The sequence below is a fragment of the Magnolia sinica genome, chromosome 2 (assembly GCF_029962835.1).
Source record: "Magnolia sinica isolate HGM2019 chromosome 2, MsV1, whole genome shotgun sequence".
NCBI classification, from domain to species: Eukaryota; Viridiplantae; Streptophyta; class Magnoliopsida; order Magnoliales; family Magnoliaceae; genus Magnolia; species Magnolia sinica.
Window position 1 is genome coordinate 18774489 of NC_080574.1, and position 16159 is coordinate 18790647.

At 39.7% G+C, this 16159-nt stretch overlaps 1 non-coding gene across 1 annotated transcript; it reads left to right on the forward strand.

Annotated features, from left to right (window-relative positions):
• Nucleotides 1–7163: 7163 nt before the first annotated feature.
• On the forward strand, nt 7164–7270 carry LOC131238063 (small nucleolar RNA R71). Its single transcript, XR_009167484.1, has one exon. It is a non-coding gene; the product is annotated as a small nucleolar RNA R71 (small nucleolar RNA).
• The last annotated feature ends 8889 nt before the right edge of the window (nt 7271–16159 follow it).

Below are 16159 nucleotides of genomic sequence, written 5' to 3' on the forward strand. Positions count from 1 at the left end.
ACTGATCGTCCAAAATCGGAATCGGACTTCTTGGTGGGGTTCAGGATCCCCTACTCTATCATTTGAACGGTCTGGATCATTGATCCGGTCGTGATTGACATCATAAAAGGGGCCACGGTGAGCGGCAGCGTCCGGGCGCTGCTTGGACTCTCTGCCTGCGCAGGACCTGCGCTGAGCTACTGGTGGGGCCCATGGTCAGCGTCAGTGAGGAGATCCACTCCGTCCATTGGATGTACAATGAGAAACCGTCCAGGAGTGACCAAATTGGCTCGATTTCGGTGTGGACTGCAAGATCTAACTTATCACCATTTGTCTACCGTTTGGACAGTAAAAAACTAGTCGCCGCTGTCATCTGGAAGTCTGTCAACGAGCTGACGGTCAAACTTACAGTCTGGATTGAATGACCGGTGTGGATCATCTAAATACATGATGACGGTGGCCCACTGCTACTTCCCGTGGTCGGCTGCGCGTGAAGGAAAAAACAGAGCTTGTTTCCTTCTCTGTTTGTGAAGTTGAGTGGGTGCGGGTCAAACGCAGTCAAAACTGTGTATTAGGCGCCAGTGCACATCCAGTGTGTACTCTCTCTCACAAAAATGGGTCTCACCTTGATGCATGTAATAAATCCGCTCCGTCCATTTGGTTCTTCTCATAATTTAAGGCGTTGAGACCAAATTTTAGGCATATCCAGATCTCAGGTGGGCCCAAAATCAATGGTTTATGGGTTGCTCTGAGCGTTGGGCCACTTGCAGAGGGATCCAATGACTAAAATTTGACGTGTACGGTTATTTTTTGGTCCTCAGGCCACGTATGGAGTTTCAAACTGATCAGATAGTGGGAACCCTATGGTCTTGCATTCTGGACACTTTTTAGGCCACTTGAGCTTCAATTCCTCGATTTTCTTGGATCCCTGGCGTGCAAATCTGTCGATCTTGGTCTCCTAGGGTCCATCGCTTGCCTTGGTGACTTCAGACTGTTAAATCCATGCTTTTAGTACCCTTTTCCAGTCCAAGCTCGTGAATACGCTCTGCATCACAAACATGATTAAATCAGGCCGTTAAACAATACTATGTTTGAAGATCCAGGCAATAACAGGATCTGATATGCAATATTTGACCTTCAACACAACTCCCAACCAGCATCTTGCTAGTCCCGAGCAAGGTATGCGAAAAATAAGTTGAGAATTACAGGACAATTTCTACAAACTCAAGAGATTTATGAAAAACAATTCAGATACTCGGATTATAAGATTCATGAATGTTGGCATTACTTTCTCCTGGAATCAAGCTCACGGTACTTCATAATCAAGCTCAAATATTAATCCATTAATTAGAACGATTCTAAATATTGAGTTCCATGAGTGTATAGTGTAATCTCGGCTTAACATCATTAAAATTCACTTCTCTGTTTCAGGATATCATTGGTAACCACAAGAGAATTCATGATAACCAACACCTACACCAAAGCTTGATTCATTCTTCCGGCTTTTGATGATTTTCACACTATGTCAACTTTTTTTTTTCTTTAAAAAAAAAAAAAAGTACAGCCAAGGAGGAGAATCGAATCTACACCTATAGGGAGCAAACCTATGGTAAAGACCGGTCGCCAAAAAGTTTATGAATGTCAATCTTGGGGAATCAAACCTTCACTTGTAGGGAGCAAACCTATGGTGAAAACCATTCACCCAATCTTTTTAATTTCTCAGATTGGTTCCTTCAATATCGAATGAAACCTTAATGTGTAAGCGAGATGTGACATGTAGAATTATGATTCAATCAATGTTTAAAATTTCTAATCATGGATTAATAGTTCTAACTTAGCTGTGAAATCTAACAAATAGTTGAATCCAAGAGTCATAAATTCTAACATCACTTATCTTGTAATTCTAAATCCAAGATGGCCGTCAAAATCGCTTCAAATTCATACGAAATTCTAGAAAAATTTAAAAATTTTCACAAGTTCTGCTCAAGACTAAGAAAATACTGATTAGGAAACCTAATCTCCCACCCCCAACCTAAAATCTACATTGTCCTCAATGTAAAGGAAATAAGCATGCAATGCACATGGGACAAAATAAGTAAATGAGAAGTGATGGGAAGATAATACCTGAAAGAATCAAGAGGCTTTCCATAGCTATTTACGTAAAAGGGGGTCAGTACAAGAGAGAAACCAACAAAAGTAAAGACAAAATCCTACCTATACCACTTTCGTAGGTGCTCTCGATTGCATTTAGCATATGCAACAAGCCTTTAAACCCCTATGTTGCCCCTAGTGGACGAGTTGTAGTCTTGTGAGGGTTTACAGTAATGTTACCCACAAACATTGAACTAACTAATGAAATGAAGAGCTGGGTTGCCTCCCAAGAGCGCTAAGTTTACTGTCTTCAGCCAGACAAATAAAACAACTACCCTAGTCCTATGAAAGCGATAAACCCACCTATACCTCCATCAGACTAGGAGATCAATCATGGTAAACAGGATCAGTCAGAGGTATGGACATGTCCTCTGAATCAAATTTCTCGACAAATGGTTTCAATCGATGTTCATTGACTTTAAACTCTTTGCCATTGTCGGGATTTCTTATCTCAACGGCTCTATGAGGAAAAACAGTAACAACAATGTAAGGGCTGGTCTAACGAGATAGAAGCTTACCCGGAAAGAGATGTAATCGAGAATTATACAAAAGGACCTTCTGACCAGTCGTGAATGATTTTCACAAAATGTGTTGGTCATGAAATGCTTTCATCTTGTCCTTGTAAATTCTTGAATTATCGTACGCATCATTCCGGATTTCCTCAAGTTCATTCAATTGAAGTTTGCGTAGCGAGCCAGCGTTGTCCAGATTGAAATTAAGATTTTTGATCGCCCAGTACGCTTTATGTTCCAGTTCCACAGGCAAGTGATAAGCTTTCCCATAGATAAGTCTAAAGGGAGACATTCCAATATGAGTTTTAAAGGCAGTACGGTATGCCCATAAGGCATCGGTCAATCGAATTGACCAATCCTTACGATCAGGGTTAATCATTTTCTCCAAAATGTATTTAATTTCCCCATTAGAAATCTCGGCTTGCCCACTTGTCTGTGGGTGGTACGGGGTGCTCACCTTATGAGAGATACTGTATTTCTTCATTAAGCTCTCAAATGGTTTATTGCAAAAGTGTGAGCCCCCATCACTAATGATGGCTCGAGGCGTTCCGAATCGAGAAATGATGTTTTCTTTTAGGAATGTAATGACCGTGCGATGGTCATTAGTTCGACAGGGAATCGCTTCGACCCATTTAGTGACATAATCCACGGCGAGCAAAATGTACAGATTTCCAAATGATTGGGGGAATGGTCCCATGAAATCGATGCCCCAGCAATCAAATGCTTCAATGATAAGGATGGGATTCAAAGGCATCATATTTCGACGGGACAATGCTCCCAATTTCTGACAACGCTCACAAGCTTTGCAAAACTCATGAGTGTCCCTAAACATAGTGGGAGCCACACTGCAGAATCTTGGCCGTGGTCTTTTTAGCAGAAAAGTGACCACCACAGGCCTGTGAGTGACAGAAGGAGATGACGCTCTGATGCTCATTGTCTGGTACACATCTCCTTAGGATTTGGTCTGGGCAATATTTAAATAAATAAGGATTATCCCAGAAAAAATTGCGCACCTCGGTGAAAAATTTCTTCTTATCTTGCACAGTCCACTGTGTCGGTATGGTACCTGTAGCAAGATAATTAGCAATATCAGCGAACCAAGGTGAATGGGAGACTCTGAACAGCTGTTCATCAGGGAACATGTTGTTGATATGGGGCGTCTCAAGGAAATCAGAGGTATTAAGGCGAGAAAGGTGATCGGCCACAACATTTTCTACTCCCTTTTTATCTTTAATTTCCAAATCGAATTCTTGGAGTAGAAGGATCCATCGTATCAGGTGGGGCTTAGAATCATTCTTAGAGAGAAGATACTTAAGTGCCGCATGATCTGTGTAGATAATGATCTTGGATCCGATCAAGTAGGACCTAAATTTATCCAAAGCGAACACTACGGCTAGGAGTTCCTTTTCCGTAGTCGAGTAGTTCACTTGGGCAAAATTTAAAGTTCTACTTGCGTAATGAATGACGTAGGGCCTCTTATCTTTTCTCTGGCCTAGGACCGCCCCAAGAGCATAATCAGAAGCGTCGCACATAAGTTTAAAAGGAAGGCTCCAGTCAGGTGGCTGCATGATATGTGCAGTGGTTAACGTGCCCTTAAGCTTAGTGAAAGCTTCCTGGCATTGTTCAGTCCACTCGTATGGAGCATCCTTTTGAAGAAGAGTACATAAAGGACGAGAGAAGAGACTAAAGTCCTTTATGAATCGCCTGTAAAATCCTGCGTGTCCTAAGAAGGATTGCACGTCTCTGATGTTCTTGGGTGGAGGTAGGTTAGAGATAAGATCGATTTTTGCCTTATCTACCTCGATTCCCTTGGACGAGATGATATGCCCAAGGACAATTCCCTTCTAAACCATGAAATGGCACTTCTCTCAATTAAGTACCAAGTTCTTCTCTTCACATCTTTTCAGCACACATTTAAGACTTTTTAAGCACTTACTGAAAGATGGACCGTGAACAGAGAAATCGTCCATGAAGACCTCTAGATATTACCTCACCATATCAGAAAAGATACTAAGCATACATCGCTGAAAGGTGGCAGGGGCATTACATAGCCCGAATGGCATCCTTCGATAGGCAAAGGTGCCGTAGGGACATGTAAATGTGGTCTTTTCCTGGTCTTCAGGGGCTATCTCCATCTGGTTGTAGCCCGAATACCCGTCAAGGAAACTGTAATAGGAATGACCAGCTAACCTTTCCAGGATCTGATCAATGAATGGTAAAGGAAAGTGGTCTTGCCTCGTGACAGTATTCAACTTCCTGTAGTCAATGCACATTCTCCAACCAGTAGTGACTCTAGTAGGCACGAGTTCATTATTAACATTGGCTACGATGGTGATTCCGGACTTCTTAGGGACCACTTGAGTTGGACTCACCCATTGACTATCAGATATAGGGTATATAATACCCACGTCCAATAGTTTAAGAACATCGGCCTTAACCACTTCCTTCATGTTTGGATTTAGTCTATGTTGTGGTTGCCGAGCAGTTTTTGCATTATCCTCAAGATATATGCGGTGAGTACAAATCGAGGGATCGATTCCCTTAAGGTCCGCTATCGTCCATCCCAGGTCTCCTTTATGCTCAATGAGAGTAGATATGAGCATACTCTCCTGTTCTTTCTCCAGGTGGGCAGAGATCACCACCAGGTATGTCTCATCTTAACCTAAATAGGCATATTTCAAATCAGAGGGCAAAGATTTTAGGTCAAGCTTCGGCGGCTTGAGGTTAGACGGTAGAGACACTACATCGGTTTGTGGTAATTCTTCAAATTATGGTCTCCACCGGTTAACTTTAAGTACCGGTGTAGTATCAAGCAAAACGCACGTCTCCCTAATCATGTCATCATTAAAGTCATGGGAGTGGGCCAGACACGTCTCTAAATGGTCGGAGGATAAGGTCAGAGGTGTCGTATCTTCCACGAAAGAGTCAATCATGTTAATGTCGTGGAAATCGTCATCATCCTCTGCGTTGCTGTCATTATTGAAAAAAATGTTTGACTCCAATGTCAAATTTCCAAAAGACATAGTCATGACACCATTCCTGCAATTGATAATTGCATTTGACGTGGCAAGGAATGGGCGACCAAGAATGACGGGAATCTGAGTGCTCATGTTATTGATGGGTTTGGTGTCCAAGATGATAAAATCTACAGGGTAGTAAAATCTATCGACCTGGACTAACACATCCTCAATTATCCCTCTTGGTACACGAATAGAGCGATCAGCAGGTTGTAGTGTGGTTAGGATGGGTTTTAATTCACCCAAACCTAACTGTTTGTATACCGAGTAGGGAATCAGATTGACGCTTGCTCCTAAGTCAAGAAGTGCGTGATCAATTCGATGGTTCCCGATTACACATGATATGGTTGGGCTACCGGGATCCTTGAATTTCTGCGGCACGTCTTGCTTCAGGATGGCACTCACTTTCTCAGTCAAGAAGATTTTCTTTTGAATAATTTTCCGTCTTTTGGTCGTGTATAAGTCTTTCAGAAATTTGGCATATGAAGGAATCTGTTTCACGACATCAAGTAGAGGAATGTTGACTTTCACTTGTTTCAACACTTCTAGGATATCCTGAGAGTTAGAAAGAGGTTTTGGTGAAACCAACCGTTAGGGGAATGGAGCAACTGGCTTCTCTAGAAGTTCCGGTTCTAATTTTTGTGGGGCATCACTGGATCCATCATTGTTGTCCTCTTCTGGTTCTTGAGGCTTTTCGGGCCTAACCGGAAGAGTTTTATCAATGATCTTTCCACTCCTAAGAGTGGTGATGGATTTAGCGTGCCCCATCTGATTTGAAGAGCTGGGATCATTAATCTCATACTGCAGTTTAGGATTGAGGAGAGGTTGTGCAGGAAGTATCCCATTTTCTATAACCGTCATACGAGAATCTATCTTTTGCATAAAATCTGTAATTTCCTGCATTGCCTAAGCCAGCTGTTATATGGAATTTTGAACCGGTTCCTCTTGAGGTTTCACTTGATTTGGATTTTGATTGAAGAAACTTGGAGGAGTAGCCGTTTGTCCATTCCTCCAACTAAAGTTCGGATGATTTTTTCAGCCAGGATTGTATGTATTGGAGTTAGGTCCAGTAAAAAGTCTTTGATAGTTATTTACGGCATTGGCTTGTTCATTCAACGCTCCTCGAAAGGTAGGTATTGTAGGACAGTTTTTCGTTGTGTGAATGTTGTAATCACAGATGCCGCAAATAATTTCATCAACCTTATCCTTCTTTCCTTCCATGGCCTCAACTTTCCTTATGAGCGTAGTCACTTTACACTTGAGATCATCCTCTTCTTTCAAGAGATATAATCCACCTTTCTCCTTTAATTGAGTCGGCCTAGACGTGGTGTTCGACTTTGGGTAATGTCCCAAGATTGTGTTTTTTTCAGCCAGACTGTCGAGGTAGTCCCATACCTCGTCGACATCTTTATTAATGAACTCTCCATTACACATTGTCTCGACCATTTGGCGCATGGAAGATGTCAGTCCATCGTAGAAAAAATTTGTAATGCACCACGTTTCAAATCCGTGTTGTGGGCATGAACTGACCAAATCTTTGAACCTTTCCCAACATTGGAAGAATGTTTCATCTTCCTTTTGGGCAAAGTTCATGATCGCTTTTCTGAGGGTAATCATTTTATGATGTGGGAAGAATTTTTTTATGAATTCCCTCTGCATGTCGTTCCATGTGCCAATGGATCTAGGACGCAGTGAATGTAACCACGTCTTAGCTTTCTCTTTTAAGGAAAAAGGAAAGAGTTTCAGCCTCATTGTATCCTCAGATACATTAGGAAAACATAATGTAGCTATAATTTCATCGAACTCTTTCAAATGTAAATATGGACTTTCTGATTCAAGTCCATGGAATTTAGGAAGGAGTTGGATAACTCCTGGCTTGATGTCCATTTGTCCTGTGTTTTCAGGAAAAATCATGCATGAGGGCGTACTCACTCCCGCCGGTTGTAGATAATCTCGTAAAGTACGAGGCGGGGGTGCCTGTTGCACCTCATTTTCATCTTGGGTATCCTCCACCCTAGGTGGAAGTAGAGGAGGTTGGTCTTCAACCATAACTTCAGTTAACTCAGGAGATTTCGAGCGGTGTCTAGTCCTGCGATGGATAGTCAACCCCTCAACCAATCCTCCTTCAGTCAAGAGACGTCGAGTGTTGTCATGGGCCCACTTGGGCATGAAACACTCGCAGCCCTCAATCAAATTTAAAGCCTAGTCCTAAGAAAGGAAAAAAAAATTTAAAAAGAAAGAGAGGGAGAGTTGGAAAGAAATTACCAAATTGGAGTCCTAAGTTAAAACCTTCAAAATAAAACAAAATAAGTTAGATTTTTTAAAAAGAGAAGAACGATCCTTTAAAAGAAAAATAACAGTAAATTAATTTCTAAAAGAAGGAATTCCTAAAAGAAAGTGGAAATTTCTAAAATATATTAGGAAAGACCTAAACTAGAAAGTAAATTATTAAAAGAGAACTGAAAAATAGAAAGTAGGGAAGGAGCTTACCGAATTAGAAATTTCTATCTTAAAGGCCTACAAAATAGGAAGGTTAGTTTCTAAATAAAAATTCTAAAAATACAGTAGGAAACAAATTAGATTCTAAGAGAGTGAAAATTAGAAAGTAACTAGAGAACAAGAATAGAAGGTTAATCTCTAAAAAGGGAAATAACTAACCTAGTTTCTAAAAACAAAAGAGGAAAGTTTCTAAAAATAAACTATTTCCTATAAATAGAGAAATACTAGAGTTAGAAAATTTCTAAGATTTAAACCTTAATTCTAAAAACAGAAAAAGTAGAGAAATTAGGAAGGAATTATCAATTTAAGAACTTATGTCAGGATCCTACAAAACAGGAAAACAGGTTAAGTTCTAAAAACAATAGAATAAAATAAAATAAAAACTTTTATCCTAAAGTAAGTAAAATCTTAATCCTAACCTAATTCTAAAACTAATTAATTTCAGAAAAATGTAGCCGTTAGTCCCCGGCAACGGCGTCAAAAACTTGTTCACACCCCAAGTACAGGGTTGTGATGTAGTAATAAACTCGGTAAGACCGAGGTCGAATCCACAGGGACTGATACCTGTACGTTATCTGAAACCAAGTAGAACTAGAACTAGACTAAGATGTGATCTAAACCAAATAGAATTTAAGAAATAATTGTGGAATAATTATCTAAAAACTTTAAGAAATTCAGAGGAAGGAAACTAGGGATTCAGAGGATCCACTTGTAGAGATCAGGGAGATCTTATGCCTGCATCAAGGATTATGGAATTCAAACTGAACTTACTTGATTTGGTTTTCAAGAGATGAAAGGTATATGAATTAGAATGGATTCTATCATCTAACCATGCCCAGGAGACAAAGTAAACAACAGGATTAAACTAATTACCAACTAATCAATAATGTATGAAGATTAGGAACGGTACTGTCATCCTACCATGCCCATGGACCAATGATGAGCAACAGAGCTTCCTGACTTCATAAACATAAAAAGGGAAAAGAAATATTCAAAACCATTGCAAACCCATTGTAATTTCAGTCACAACAAACCATTAAAGACTAAGAAAAATATTCCTTGAGTAATCAACTAGAATCACATTCAGTTTATGAATTTGAAATTACAGAAACAAAATATGATCTCCCATCTCGCTACAGGCTTCACCTCTTAGCCCCAGCTAAGAGGTTTAGCCACACATGAATGACTTGAACTCAAAACAAATATAAAGGAAAAGAAAACGAAATAAAAAGAAGAACACTACCTAGTCTGTTTCAGCCTCCATGTTCCAGCAGCCCTCTCTTCTTTTCCCATCCAAAAACCTATTGTTGCTCACGTCCTCCTCTCCTTCACGTTTTAGCCACCGATCTCCCCCTTTTCCTCTCCTCCTTGTATTTTATACCTCCAGGGATCCGGAACAGCTGCTGTGATATACGCAGTCCATAAGCATGCGCAGCAGACGAAACGCAGAAAAGTACTTGCAGTTGGCTTGAGATTTTGGACGACTGATCGTCCAAAATTGGAATCAAACTTGTTGGTGGGGTTCAGGATCCCCTACTCTATCATTTGAATGGTCTGGATCATTGATCCGGTCGTGATTGACATCACAAAAGGGGCCACGGTGAGCAGCAGCGTCCGGGCGCTGCTTGGACTCTCTGCCTGCGCAGGACCTGCGCTGAGCTATTGGTGGGGCCCATGGTCAGCGTCAGTGAGGAGATCCACTCCGTCCATTGGATGTACAATGAGAAACCGTCCGGGAGTGACCAGATTGGCTCGATTTCGGTGCGGACCGCAAGATCTAACTTGTTACCGTATGTCTACCGTTTGGACAGTAAAAAACTAGTCGCCGCTGTCATCTGGAAGTCCGTCAACGAGCCGACGGTCAAGCTTACAGTCTGGATTGAATGACCGGTGTGGATCATCTAAATACATGATGACGGTGGCCCACTGCTACTTCCCGTGGTCGGCTGCGCGTGAAGGAAAAACAGAGCTTGTTTCCTTCTCTGTTTGTGAAGTCGAGTGGGTGCGGGTCAAACGCAGTCAAAACTGCGTATTAGGCTCCAGTGCACATCCAGTGTGTACTCTCTCTCACAAAAATGGGTCCCACCTTGATGCATGTAATAAATCCGCTCCGTACATTTGGTTCTTCTCATAATTTAAGGCGTTGAGACCAAATTTTAGGCATATCCAGATCTCAGGTGGGCCCAAAATCAATGGTTTATGGGCTACTCTGAGCGTTGGGCCACTTGCAGAGGGATCCAATGACTAAAATTTGACGTGTACGGTTATTTTTTGGTCCTCAGGCCACGTATGGAGTTTCAAACTGATCAGATGGTGGGAACCCTATGGTCTTGCATTCTGGACACTTTTTAGGCCACTTGAGCTTCAATTCCTCGATTTTCTTGGATCCCTGGCATGCAAATCTGTCGATCTTGGTCTCATAGGGTCCGTTGCTTGCCTTGGTGACTTCAGACTGTTAAATCCATGCTTTTAGTACCCTTTTCCAGTCCAAGCTCGTGAATACGCCCTGCATCACAAACATGATTAAATCAGGCCGTTAAACAATACTATGTTTGAAAATCCAGGTAATAACAGGGTCTGATATGCAATATTTAACCCTCAATAATTACATTTCACAGCTGCTACATTACCACAAAAAGGAGAAAACACTTGAGACTAAGGATGAGCCAAGCCATTGGGTTGAATTCCCCGAGTAATGACCTTAAAATTTGATGTTTGGCTAGTTCAATCGCATTTCAAGTTCATTGAAATTCATGTTAGGCTAGTTCAATTACATTTCAATTATGTGTTAGGCTAGTTCAATTACATTTCAAGTTCATTGAAATTCATGTTACCCTCCCTGAATTTCTAATATATATATATTTTATTTATAAAATTGCCTTTAGAGCTTCTCATTAAGATCAAAGAACCAATTACAATTTTAGGGGACCTGAATTTCCAATTTCCCTCGCTAATTTTCGTGATTGCCCCGCTCAATTTCATACTTGCCCCACTCGATTTCATGTTTGCCCCATTGAATTTCATGTTTGCCCCACTGAATTTCATGTTTGCCTCGCTCAATTTCCAGTTTGCCCCACTGAATTTCATGTTTGCCCCGCTGAATTTTCAATTTGCCTTGCTGAATTTCATATTTGCCCCGCTCAATTTCATGTTTGCCCTTCAAACTAGAAATTGAGCAGGGCAAACTTGAAATTCAGTGGGGTAAATCGAAAATTGAGCAAGGCAAACATGTACATTAAACAAATACATGTTTGCCCTGCTCAATTTCATGTTTGCCCTACTGATTTTCTAGTTTGCCCTGTTGAATTTTCACTTTGCCCCACTGAATTTCTAGTTTGCCCCGATCAATTTCAACTTTGCCTAGCTGAATTTCATGTTTCCCTCGCTCAATTTCCACTTTGCCCCGCTGAATTTCTAGTTTGCCCTGATCAATTTCCACTTTGCCTAGCTGAATTTCATGTTTGCCTCGCTCAATTTCATGTTTCTCCTGCTCAATTTTATGTTTGCCCTACTCAATTTCATATTTGCCCCGCTCAATTTCATGTTTCCCTCCCTCAAATTATTGCTTGCCTCGCTGAATTTTCATGCTTCCCTCGCTCCATTTCTAGTTTGCTTCGCTCAATTTTCATGATTGCCTTGCTAAATTTTCATGCTTGCCTCACTCAATTCCATGATAGATAGCGTTGCTGAATGTGGCGAGCACCACATGAAGTCATTCGTATCTTTGAAGCCCTAATCCATATAAGCTTACTATCTCTAGTTGTTTATTTAAAAAATGAACGCATTGCTTACTCTTTATTTCCTTAATTCCTGTATTATTCTCATTTATTATGGAACGTGAGTACTCGATCATCTATTTCATGTTTGCCCTGCTCAATTTCATGTTTGCCCCGCTCAATTTCTAGTTTGCCCCACTGAAGTTCATGTTTGCCCCACTGAATTTCATGTTTGCCCCCCGCAATTTCATGTTTGCCCCACTCAATTTCATGACTGAATGGTTTAAATTAACGATAGGTCGCCCCATGTGCCATTTAAAACCTTGTAGAATGTTGGAGGCGTTAGCAAAACCCATGTATGTGTGTGCACATGGGTATATGTATATCTTTGCATATACGTATGTATTTGCACTTAGATCTGCATGTGTGCAAGCTATATGGGTGGGTAGGATTGGGACAAGCTCAAGTCGAGCCTGACCCATTCATTTATGGCAACATCTTCTGACCCATGACCCATAACCCGATAAACTAAACTTCCCAGAACCTAGCCCATGGCAGTTGACAATTAGTAGGCAGATAATACTGACAAGGCATCTTTTTGTTTCCACTCGTAAATTAAAGTTCTATCTATATCATTCACATAATTTCTGACTCCCATTTAAGAAGGCTACAATGGCATACAAATCATGAAAAATTTCCTAAATCGATGTCAGCAAAATCACCCTAGACATATCTTTGTTACATGCCGAGTGCTGAATTCAAGTGTAGATATGCAAGGCCCCTCACTGCTTCAAGTGTTACTTTCAGTGTACGAGGCCACTCCATCTTCGATTCACTAATACCTAAGTTATCAGTATCAGAAATTATAAGTTAAAAGAACAACAATGGATGAATGGGCATCAGTTGGCTTGAAACAGGTAATGATGATGAGCCTTGCTAAGTCCACACACTTGTGCAATAAAGCTCATGTACACACCACACACACAACACATAAAGCTTGTCACGTTTGAAGGTTATATATATAGTCCCGTGTAGGTTAGCCTTGCATATAATCACTTACCAGTTTGCTTACCAGCACTATTGTCTACTTGGATTTTTTTATATATATATAAAAGAAAGCACCGAAAAAAATAATAAAAAATTGGACATGTAGTGTGTTGATGAAATGGGCTTGTCAAGTTTGGTTGTTTGGATGATGCTTGTTAGATATTTGATGAATGCCCAAGAGAAATATTGTTTGGGTAGAAGTAATTCCATAGTTTGTGTATGAAATAAGTATTCTTTTATTCAGTTATTCTATGTAATTTGTGTAGAAGCAATTCCAAAAAAAGAAAGAAAAAAGGAAAAAATAAAAAAATAAAAATAAAACACATTGTGATTCCACCTCATTGCCCTATCTCTGACTCATTTAAATTCAGAAACTTTGAACAAAAAAAAAAAAGAAAAAAGAATTAGAGATTGGGCTATAGTGCTTTAGCATCTCTACTTTTTAATTTCAGAGATGGTTATTCTGGAAGTTGATAAGATTGACGAACTTGAATCAATTGGATTTCCAATGGCTTGCACGATAAGGGTACTCCATTATTCTGGTGGGACAATTGATAAGAAGAGTCTCTTTTCATCTCTACTTTGCATTTTGTAATAGGAAAATTGCTTTCATATAATAATCGACAAGGCTATGATGCTTGTGATGAAATTTTCTTTTGTATCTCATTAAGAGGTTCCATTTGTTCTGCCCAAATCACTATTGTTGTTGTCATGAGTTTCTGTTTGATGATTCTCTTGGATGTCTATGAACTTATGCATTGGTAAGGTTTTGAAATGTTGACCAGGTTTAATTCTAGTACTTTTCATCTAATATTTTTGTCTCATTTTGTTAGACATTTTGGTTGTGGGCTGGCCTAGTTTGGTGTTAGTCTTAGGAGTTGCACTTCACTAATTTAAAATATAATTCAAGTCTTGTTATGGCAACCCATCCATGGTATGCAGTGTGTTTGATGCAATCATGCATGCATTTGGAAACTGAATTGCGAAGGAGACAATGAGATTCTTATTATTTAATTTCAGCTTTCCAATTTCTCTGTAGCCATAAATGCTCTTCTTAGTATCATGCATATTCATGGTTTTCCATTTTCATTGCTTACAGGATTATGTTGCAATAAGATGGTTTAAAGCTCCTGAATTGTGTAGATCCTTTTTTCCTTAGAAGCACGTGAAGAAAAAATGAAGCCATTTGTAAATAAAAATTAAGGTTTCCTTGTTGCCTTGTTAGCTGTAATCGACATGAATAACCTATAAATCAAAACCATTACATCCCAATCTTTCAACATAATGCCACTCTTGCTATTGGTGTTGTTAGTTAACCAAGGTGAAGTTTTGGTTTCATAACAAAATATGTTATAAAGAGGGAGATAAATTGACTGAGATGTTCATTTGGGGAGGTTTTCCTTCATGTATTATTCGGAGATTCCGATCTCTTAGAATTGTAGCTCTCACATTATCAGCGAGGCAAGCTCAAAATTCAGCGAGGGAAGATAAGAATTAAGCAAGGCAAACTACAAATTGAGCGAGGGAACCGAGGAATTTCCAGTTTGCCTTGCTAAATTTCATGCTTGCCCCGCTCAATTTCATGTTTGCCCCGCTGAATTTCACGTTTGCCCCGCTCAACTTCCAATTTGCCCCGCGGAATTTCATGTTTGCCCCACTGAAATTCAAGCTTGCCTCACTCAATTTCATGTTTACCCTGCTGAAATTCAAGTTTGCCCCGCTGAATTTCATGTTTGCCCCGCTAAAATTCATGTTTACCTCACTCAATTTCATGTTTACCCCGCTTAACTTCATGTTTGCCCTACCGAATTTCATGTTTGCCCTACTGAATTTTCAGTTTGTCCCGTTGAATTTCATGTTTGCCCTGCTAAATTTCCAGTTTGCCCTGCTCAATTTTATGTTTGCCACATTGAATTTCATGTTTGGAATTTAAGATGCAACTGATTGGGTCCTTCTAACCTTGGATCAATCCTACTTTTTATCTACCCTTCCTAGATCTAACATTTGTTTGATTTTAACCTAATCAAGTCCCGAAACGATGCCATAGTTGTAGTTGTAGTTGCAAGTGATAGATGGCATAGGAGAAGTAACTATCTTCAACTCTAAAATAGCCATTTCAACCATATAATCAACAATCAATCATTTTCTAGTTTGCCCCTTTGCTTGGTATAGAGTAAAGAGAATTGACTGAAAGCAGTCTAACAAACTATACTTTAGCTCAGATAAGATATGACCTAGCTCTTTGTCAAATCTTTTCCCAAACTCTATTATCCATTTTCATCGTTAATATTTTTTTCTCACCAAAATACATAGCCAAAACTTCTCTGTTCTTGTCTTTGATTTTTTCCTTCTTTTTTTGTTGTGAAGAGTAATTTTATAGATTGATTAAATGCTCAATTGGTGCAAAACTTGCCAACTGAATGAAGCAATTTGTTTATGAAACAGATTTTTGTTGAGTTTGATCTTGTTCCACTAGCAAGTGCTTCCCTTACAAAGGTTTATGTTGCTCACATACATGATGGCAAAAAAGTTGTTGTAAAGGTAATTTTTTGGCGTTCTTCCATTTGCATAGGCAACTAGAGCTTCAAACTCCAGATTGGAAATCTCTATGGCATAAATTTGAAACTTTTCATATTAAAGGTTACATTCTCTATGGTGTCCTAATGCTTTGTTTCTCTTCTCTCTCTCTCTCTCTCTCTCTCTCTCTCTCTCTCTCTCTCTTTTTTTTTGGGTTAGCTTGTTAGTACACACACTCCATGTTAGCCACCCCCATTAGGGATCGATACCAAGACCTCAAGTGTTGAAACGAGGTATCTCCACTCAGTCTGCCAGTTGAGCTATGGATCTGGGTGTTATTTATTTATTTATTAATTTTTGCATCAGGTGTGAAGAAGAAAGTTAATAAAGTAATGTCTGCATTGAAGGAATGGACTCAAATTTCCTATGATTTCAAAAAGAAAACAAAGGTGTATATTTAAACTGTTGTATTGTTGCCTCTTTGATTTGTTAGAAAGGCACTATAATAGGCATTGGGTGATTCTTTAAAATAAAACTCAATGACACATTTGAGTTTCAAGAATGGTTAAATGGGAGCAATGAGAAATATGAATATGTCCAAAACGAAATACTAGATGGTCCAAACAGTGGACCTAGCCTCTGGATGTTAATATATCTAAAGAGTCACTTTGATCCAAGGATCGGTGTGATATAAACTTCCACTGTCTAAACTGTATGTCTC